This window comes from Rhincodon typus, chromosome 6, assembly GCF_021869965.1.
Source record: "Rhincodon typus isolate 14 chromosome 6, sRhiTyp1.1, whole genome shotgun sequence".
Lineage (NCBI taxonomy): Eukaryota > Metazoa > Chordata > Chondrichthyes > Orectolobiformes > Rhincodontidae > Rhincodon > Rhincodon typus.
In genome coordinates, this window is record NC_063337.1 from 54881075 (window position 1) to 54890198 (window position 9124).

A 9124-nucleotide genomic window follows, 5' to 3' on the forward strand; every position below is an offset into this window, starting at 1 on the left:
AGGCTGGATCTATCCTCAGCTACTGTTCTCTACACATCCCAGTTCCAGGCGACAGAGCAGTAGCTGGGACATAGCTGCTGAAAAGTTCTGTGAGGTCAAAGAGGTTATCCCTCATAGAACTCACCATTTCACCTCCTGGTGAGGGATTAACTCCAAATGAAGCCCCAACACGTGAAGGATATGAAAGACATGGCCCTGAAGTTTTCATCTCTGTCGTAGGAAGAGGTCTTCTAACGGCAAGGAAGCCAACAAGGTACAGCTAAGTTGTTGGTCAGACAAGCTGCCACACACCATGAGCAGCAGGTTGTTCAAATGACCACGCAGCAGGTTCTGGCAAGTCAGCTCTGTGATCTGATGACACTTCTGAAACTGGATTTGTTTTTCAGGGTCCGTCACATCTTCAGAAAGGTTCTTCAGAATCCCTAAGCGCTCTTGATGCTGTTCCAGGCTGGCTCCTTCACCCACGACCTAGATGGACAGGATCGTATAGACCACTTTGAGTGCCATCTGTTGATACTTGTCTTCTGTCTCAGCGATTATCTTCTCCACTGCAACAGAAATGAATAACAGGCTTCATTATTCAGCTTTGGAAATGCTCTAATTCTGCTGATTCAACTCTGTCTTCTATCTCTCCCCGGAGTTGGGATGGTATGGACTGACGTTCTCAGTGCACTTGGTTTGATCTCCTCTCTAAGCACCTCTCCTGCACAAGTGCACAGATCTCTTCACTTTGCTGTGTTTTATCTGACCCTGCGATGATGTGCTGTCATGGTTCTCATTGCGACGGCAGCAGCCCTCAGTGGTGATGTGAAACTGAGCTCCCAGTGGGTGTTGTGTGCGAGGATTTTCAAAAATAAGCAAACATTCAATGAGGAGTCACAGAGGTTATGACACACAGTAAGGGTTCATGCCATAGAATCATAGAAACAGACAGAAACTCAGAGAGCCGTACAGCACAGAAACCGATCCTTCAGTCCAACTGGTCCATGCCGAACATTTTCTCAAAATAAACTAGGCCCATTTGCCTGTTCTTGGCCCATATCCCTCCAAACCTTTCCTATTCACGTACTTATCCGAATGTCTTTTAAACATTGCAATTGTACACGCATCCACCTCTTCCTCAGGAAAATCATTCCACATGCAAACCACACTCTGTGTAAAACATTTACCCCCATGTCTTTTTTAAATCTCTCTTCTCACTTTAAAATTGTGGCCCCTCATCTTGAAATCCCCCATCCTAGGGAAAAGACAAATACCATTACTCTATCCATACCCCTCACTATTTTATAAACTTCGATAAAGTCACCTCTCAACCTACTACGCTCCGGTGAAAGAAGTCCCAGCCTATCCAGCCTTTCCTTATAACTCAAACCTTCCAAACCTGGCAACATCCTGGTAAATCTCTTCTGAACCATCTCCAGCTTAATAGTGTTCCTCCTATAACTGGGTGACTAGACCAGGATACAGTAATCCAGAAAAGGCCTCACCAATATCCTATACAACATGACTTCCCAACTCCTGTACTCAAAAGGATTGAGTAATGAAGGAAAGCGTGCTAAACACAGTTTTCACCACCCTGTCTATATACGACATAAACTTCAAAGAATTATGTACCTGAACCCCTAGGTCCCTCCGTTCTACAACACTACCCAAGGCCTTAACATTAGTTGTATAAGCCTGACTCTTGCATCTTGTACGAAAACGCAATATCTCGCATTTTTCTAGATTGAACTCCATCTGCCATTTTTCAGCCCATTGACCCATTTGATCAAGACTCCTTTGTAATCTTAGAAAACCTTCTTCATTACCCACTATGCCATCAATTTTGGTGTCGTCAGCAAACTTACTTACCAAGCCTTCTGTATTCTCATCCAAGTCATTTATATAAATAACAAACAAAACAGGACCCAGATCCGATCCTTATGGAACACCGCTGGTAAGAGGCCTCCTGTCCGAAAAGCAACCCTCCACTCTTTTAAACAAAATGTGTAAACAGAAATAACCAAGACACCCCCGACACTGCCCCCATTATACACTCCCGGGACAGGGACAGCACCAGGTGAAACACAGAGCAAAGCTCACTCTGCTCTTTTGAAACCAAAAATAATACTGCCTTGACTTTGTTAAGCAAAAATAAAGGGGCTATTACTCTGGGGAAAAACCAAAACACATGAACAAGCAAAACAAAAATGGCCTACCTTACCAACCTCTTTTGGGCAGGGACCGCAGGCGGCCAAAATAAAAATAAACTCAAAGAAAATCAAATAAAATAATTAAATAAACAAACAACTAAATAAATAAATCTTCTCTGCCCCATCCCCATCGAACATGTCGGGGGCAGGGACAACAATGTTTTAAAAATCCAGCTAAGTTTACCTGATAATTTCAACTGAAGGTAAAAGTTCCCCTCACACTGATCTCCATCAAGCGCTTCTGGGACTGGAACTGGAACAGGGACAGTTCAGGGCTAAAATAAAAACCCCCTTGGCTCTGCCAAACTCAAAAGGCAAAACAGAAATTTATACTACAGACAATTAACTAAATCAGAATATCATTATCCAGGTTGATAATGCACTCCAGCCCCCGTGGCACCCAGTAGTCTCAAAAGGCCTCAACCGTGCCAGTGAGCACCGCGTGCTCCTTCTCCAGGAACACCTGCGCATGGATGCCACTGTGAAAGAGAAGCAGACAATCAGGAACAAGCTCTTCTTTGGCCTGCTGCCTGGACCTGTTGATGGCCATATTGGTTAGACCCAGGACCAAAGCCATCCGCCCCTCCCCGCACCAGGTGCCTGCAGATCAGCAACGTGGGGCTGAAGTGCAAACAAAATCTTAACAGCAGCACCTCAAAAAACTAAGAAGCTGCAAACAAACGCACACGACATAACAGTGGAAGTCCATCTCCTCTAGGCCACAGCATGTGCACCTGGTCTGGCACGCAATACACTTGCTCATTCTCCTGCTGTACAGGACCACCACATGCAGCACTCTCCACCCCAAACCGCTACTGTAAGAGGAGAGGCACTCTACTGGGGATCTCCACTGCCGGAGGGCAAAATGTTACACCAAGGCGTGTCCGGGCGGCGGCTGAAGGCATGGCAGTGGAGACTGTACAGCATCAACCAATACAAATAACATCTCCGTGCAATTTGAAAGGGCACCAGGAGGATATCCCTGAGACGGCTCAGATTGTGGGACACCACATCATGGGAGAGTGTCCGCGGCCCCGGGCTGATGTCAAGTTCCAGAAAGACAGTGGCCAGTTCGTCCAGAAGGCCACCGCATGCCTGAGCCACCTCAAAGGCACGCAAAGTGTCAGGGTCGACTGCCTCATCCAGCAGGCTCAGATCGTGAACCAGAGGTAGACTGACACCCTTGCAGTCAACTATGCTCGTGTTATCCAGCCTACTCCTCTGCCATCCAGCATGTCCGCCACCGTGTCCCACACTATGATCAGGTCCAGATAGAAGACAGGCAATTCCTGGAAGACGACCTGAGATTGGGACCACGCCTGAACAGGAACTGTGTGTCGTAATGGATACCACACACTCGACGGAAGAAATATGTCATCAGGGCGCACCACCTTGGAGGAGGCGCAATGTAAAAGGTATCACTGCAGAGTCTGAATGCAGAAAAGCACTGCCTGGGTGCAAAAACACACCAGCACTCGACCATCCTCCTCAAGCAGGAGACACAGAATCGCAGCATTGACACAGTGTTGTCTCTTGTCCCAGAAAAACTCAACAAGCTTTTTCTGGACGGTGGTGAGAATGCCAACTGGAGGGTGCAAAGTGACCCACCAGTACCATAACATGGCAGCCACCAGCTGGTTTATGACCAGCACTTGCGCCCTGTAGGGCAACACTTGGAGCAGTCCTGTCCAGTGTACTAGGACAGTGTTCACCTTGGTCTCCAACTCATGCCAATTCATTGGCTAGGATTCCTCAGCAGGGCAAAGATGGACTCCTCAGTTGAGGTGGTGAGTGGTACTTCACATGAAGCACCAGAGCTCCTCCGGCAGAATATCTATCAGCCATGGACTGACCCAAAAGTTGTGAAGACTTGCTCCAGTTGATTCTTGGAAAACACTGCAGAGTACGCCTCCTGGAACTCGGGCATCCTCCACAGTTCAGTTGGGTCTGTGAACACGAGGAGCACGCCGTTGGCATACGCTAAATAAACCACCTCCAGCCCGGGCCTGCACAGAGATAAACCTGAAAGCTACTTACACAAGAGGTGCAAGAATGGCTCCACGCAGAGAGAATAAAGCTGACTAGACAGGGGCAGCATTGATACACATCTCCCAAAGCGCAGGGGCACCATCAGGAACCAGTTAACATTTATTAGGCACGCCGCAGTGGCTTACAGAAGTCGGATCTAGGCGACAAAGTGCATCCCGAACCAGAGTGCCTGCCGAGTTCTGAGCAGATATTCGTGATCCACTCTGACGAATGCCTTTTCCCGATCAAGGGAGACAAGGGCACTCAACAGGCCAGCCCTCTGGGAATAATGGTCCACATCCCGGACCTGGTGGATGTTGTCGTGGATGTGTCAGCCTGGGACAATGTAGGACTGGTCAGAGTGGATCACGTGGTCCAGCACTGTACCAAGGTCAGTTGAAAGTGCCTTGGAAAAGATTTTGTAGTCCATGCTGAGGCAGGGGACCGGACGCCAATTCTTTAACAAATGGAGATCACTCTTCTTAGGCAACAGAATGATGATGACCCTGTGCTAAGGAAGGGCCAGCTCTCTGGACGTGATTCATTCCTCCAGGATCCGCGCATATAGTCGCACCCCCAACCCACCCAGAACACCCTGAAAACCTCCAGGGTCAGCCTATCCAACCCTGGTAACTTGCCCCTGGAATGACGGTCAAGAGCACCAGTCAGTGCCTTTAAGGTCAGAGGCACATTGAGCCTGTCGGCACCCTCAGGGCTACCTGTAGGAAGTCCTCCCACAAAACCCTGCAAGCTTCCTCACTCGACAAATGCGGAGAGAAGACAGCCCTATAATAGTCCCTTATCTGGGCCCTGATGCCCTCCGGATAAGAGGCAAGGGACTCATCGGTTGGCAACAGAGGAAGCTGCTGGAGGACCCCGCACCTTCCTTCCAGCAATCAGAAAGAGGAGCCGCAGTTGAGACCCTGAAGGAACTGGACCCACAATCTCACATACACCCACCTCGCCTGGCGCTGAACGGAATGAGCTCCACACAGACCAGGTTGTGATCAGAAAACAGCACCTGCTGCATGGAGGCCTTCGGGTCACGGGGTGTGTGTACGCGAGCGTGTGCACCCCAGGCCTCACAAAAGGTGAAAGCAAAGGAATCGGGATGGAGATTTCACCAGACATCTACCAAGTGACAAGTCCCTCAACTTCACCGGTGTTGGGTTCTTCTGGGTACCATGGTCCCGCCTTTCGAGGGATCAACTGATATCTCCCCCGAGAAGGAGGAGTTCGCCCTCACTGATAGTGCTAAGGAGAGAAGACACTTCCTCAAAAAGAAGCACATCTGCTCAGGTCCCATCCAAGGTACATATACGTTCACAAAGTGAAGCACCTTGACCCTGAAACGAACCATGAGTTGCAGCAGACAGCCTGCCACATGTTCCTTGACCCTCAAAATCTCCAGCTGAGAAAAAGGGGCCCACAAGATAGCCACCCTGCCAGAACTGGAGGCCAGATGACTCATGAATATCCTTCCCCACCACTCCAGGGGCCATATAGCTTTGTCTCCTGAAAACGGTAAGGGTTTCTTGCAGGAGGCTCACCGCATACTTTCGTTCCCTGAGGAGCAACAGCATAAGAAATCTGCACTGGGCCTTCCCGCTGCCATTGATATTGAGGCTAGCTATGGATGTCTTCATGGCTGCAGTATGTGCCACAACCATTCCCAGGCTCACCAATCATTAACGGGCACACATGACCAGAAGCGGTAGAGAATTCTACTAGCCCACAGCCAACCAAACTCTGTCTCGGTGACCAAGCACTGCTTGCAAAAAGTTCTGAAGTGCCCCAGTGAGGATGGCAGGGACCTCGTCTGCGAGCACCACGGAGCTCGCCACCTTGTCTAACTCGGCCACGCTTGCAACCGAAATCCAGTCCTCCTCCAGGTTGTTGCCTCTGATCCCTGACCTCTCCCCACATCAAATGTGGGGCTTGCTCTGGGGTGACTGGTCAGACACACCCCTGTCTCAACCTCACCCCAGGGTCAACAGCAGGAGAACCCTTTGCAGGGACCTCCAAGTCTCTGATTATGCCAGACTCAACTAAAATGCTACCAAAATGCCGGGATCCCTAGGTGGTAGCGATTCTGAAACCTGCTCCACTCCCAGCACCGGGTCACCCTCCATGTCTGGGAAAGCATCCCCAAATAAGGGTGGAGATGCCCAACATAAAAGGCCTGGAAGGGAGCGAGGAGGTCTTCTCCTTCATTGCTGCCATCCAGGGCGGCCTCAGGATAGCTATCCCCAACACAGTCCCCAGCTAGCGCAGGCAGCACCTCCAGGTCTTCTCGTTCTTGTGGCATGGGCAAGACCTTAGCAGCCATGCTCACCTCAACTTCTGAGGTGCTTGGTCCAATTGTGGTGGACTGCTGGAGTAGGTTTGTGCGTCCCTCCCCTAGGAAGGAGGGGGTGGGGTTTCTGGAGCACGCTACTCCCTCATGCCCAGGGGAGGAGTTGTTAGTACTGGACTCCTCGTCTCTCCGATCCTGACGAGTGGCGCCTTACCTAGGAAGGATAGGAGAACAAGATATACCTCAATTTCTCCACTGTCCTGATGCCCCACTCCCCCTCAAACAGCCTCACTTTCTCCTTGTCCCTCACAGATTTCGGGGCACATGGTGGGCCAGGGGAAACTGGGGGCACCACCTGCTCACTCACATTTTTATTACCAACGGGCCCCAAGCGGAGCTCCAATCCCACACCTTCTTGATGGGCCCAGGACTACTCTTCTTTGTCAGGGATCACTCCCCAGACTGGAGCCCAATGGTCTCAGGGTCACCTGGGGAATCATCCTGGGAGACCACCCGCAAATGCTTAGTCTTCTTCCGAGCTTTCCTCCTCTGCAGATGCTCTCCTCCCACTCCACTGCCATCCATAGCAAGGTAACTCCCTCCTGTCGGGGAGGGTCTCGAGGGGCCAGCCAGGTGTTGGCAGCAGCCTTCAAGGCAGGGCAGTGCTTCCGGAGGTGCCCCACCTCCTTGCAGGCATGACACCGCACACTTTCCACCGACCAGAACACCAGATAAGCAGAACACTCATGCTCAACTATGAAGGTGCCCTCCCAAGCCAGGCAGACAAACCTGCCAACACAATGAGTAAACGTGTCTCAGGCGGGCCTCCTTCAGAACGAACAGTGCAGGCACCACGCCCAACCTCACCTCCCTGAGCTGACGGAGGTAGGGGAGAAGGAGCTCACATAGAACAAAGGGTGGGATGTTCAATACAATGACCATCTGAGAAACTACGTCTAGAGGATCTACAGCCAAGAATACCCAACTGACAGTAAGCCCCTTTTCAAGGGTGAGGTGCACCGCCTGCTCAGTCTTCAGGAAGAACACTGCCTTCCCATACATCTTCGATGCAGTGACAATGGTGGGGGCACCAACTAACACTGCCAAGGCCACTGCGCATGTCTCAATGATCACGTTGAGGCGAATGTAGTATTTCGCCCCGAGCTATTTTGTTAAATGGGTAAAGCGCAATGAGACCCCGGGGGGGTGGAGGACACAGAGGATGCAGCCAGCCCCACATAGGAACAACTGGGCCCCACCCCTTTTGTTGTTTTAGAGCACCCCACAGTCACCATCACTCCTTCCCCCCCTCCAAACCACAACCACGCCACCCTCACACAAATAGTAAGTAAAAGGAAACTGACAAAGTCCCATTAGGCCTCACTTGCCAGTCTAGTCACCTCAGGCAGCAGTATCCCAATCTGTCAACCAACCCACAGGTCCAAAACCATAGTTATCGAATGCCCAGAGGAAATAATCACTGCCAGCAAATAGGCTGCAGTCACAACATAACAATGAGATGTTCCATGTTCCAAACAGTTCCAGAACTCAGACGCCAAAATACAGTCATTCACTCAAATGTTCAGGCCCCACGCAATTAATGTCCTGGCCTGAATCCCCCAACTGAAATCAAAGTCCAGGCTCCAGAAACAAGCATCCTCAGCATCAGCAGAATGGAAGTGCAGGCCACCACAGTTCTCAGGGCAGCAGCAGCAGCAGCAAGGCCCAAGCTTGAATTCTTCCAGACAGGCAGGCCAATCTGCAGCAACATCTCCCTGGCATTGCAGGTGTTATTGCAGCAGTCTTCAACTCACCGAGGACAAATTCAGGCTACCAGGCTTCCAAAGGCAGCAGCAACAGAGAATCCCAGGTTCAAGTGCATCCAGGCAGGTGGCAGCACCAGAGGCTCCAGGCTCTAGGACTCAACCAGAAACAGCTGCTCTCAATTGCAACAGGTGTTGCCATCGAAGCCTCCAAGTTCCAATGGCAGCAGCAGATTGCCAACTACAGGGAAAGCAACCCTCGAACTCCACCCTGTCTTATTGCGGGTATTTGTGAATTGGAAGGCAGGAAGCAAGAATTTGTTGGTAAAAGTAATAGTGGGGGAAAAAAAGAGTGCACAGTCCCTTTAAGGGGTGAGATAGCAAGAACTGTTATCTCTGACTCCAGCATCTGCAAAGTGTGGAGCTGGAGGAACACAGCAGGCCAGGCACCATCAAAAGAACACGAAGAAGGGTCCCAACCTAAAACGTCAGCTTTCCTGTTCCTCTGATGCTGCCTGGCCTGCTGTGTTCCTCCAGCTCCATACATTGTTTACCCTTTAAGGGGTGAGTTTTTTTTGTGCTTAGAGATATTTTAAAAAATGTATGTCTGTGAGCAGCATCTGGAGGTTGCCAGTACAGAGAGCCTCAAAAAGTGAAACATGTACATCAAAAAAGTCTTACAGGTGGCAGGCAAAACAAGTCTTGTTTTGATGTTGTGACAACAAATTTGAATTTGCCCAATTAATTTGAAACACACACCCAGATTCAAAAAGCCAACTGAATTTAAATCTGATGGTGAGAGATAGTAGGAACTGCAGATGCTGGAGAATCCGAGACAACAAGGT

The 9124-nt window shown here is 50.2% G+C and overlaps 1 long non-coding RNA gene across 1 annotated transcript in view; it reads right to left on the reverse strand.

Annotated features, from left to right (window-relative positions):
- Positions 1–201: 201 nt before the first annotated feature.
- LOC125483377 overlaps positions 202–9124 on the reverse strand; it is a 74738-nt gene continuing 65815 nt past the window's right edge. Inside the window, exon 4 of the long non-coding RNA XR_007262334.1 lies at positions 202–548. This is a non-coding gene — a long non-coding RNA (uncharacterized LOC125483377). The remainder of the gene's footprint in view (positions 549–9124) is intronic.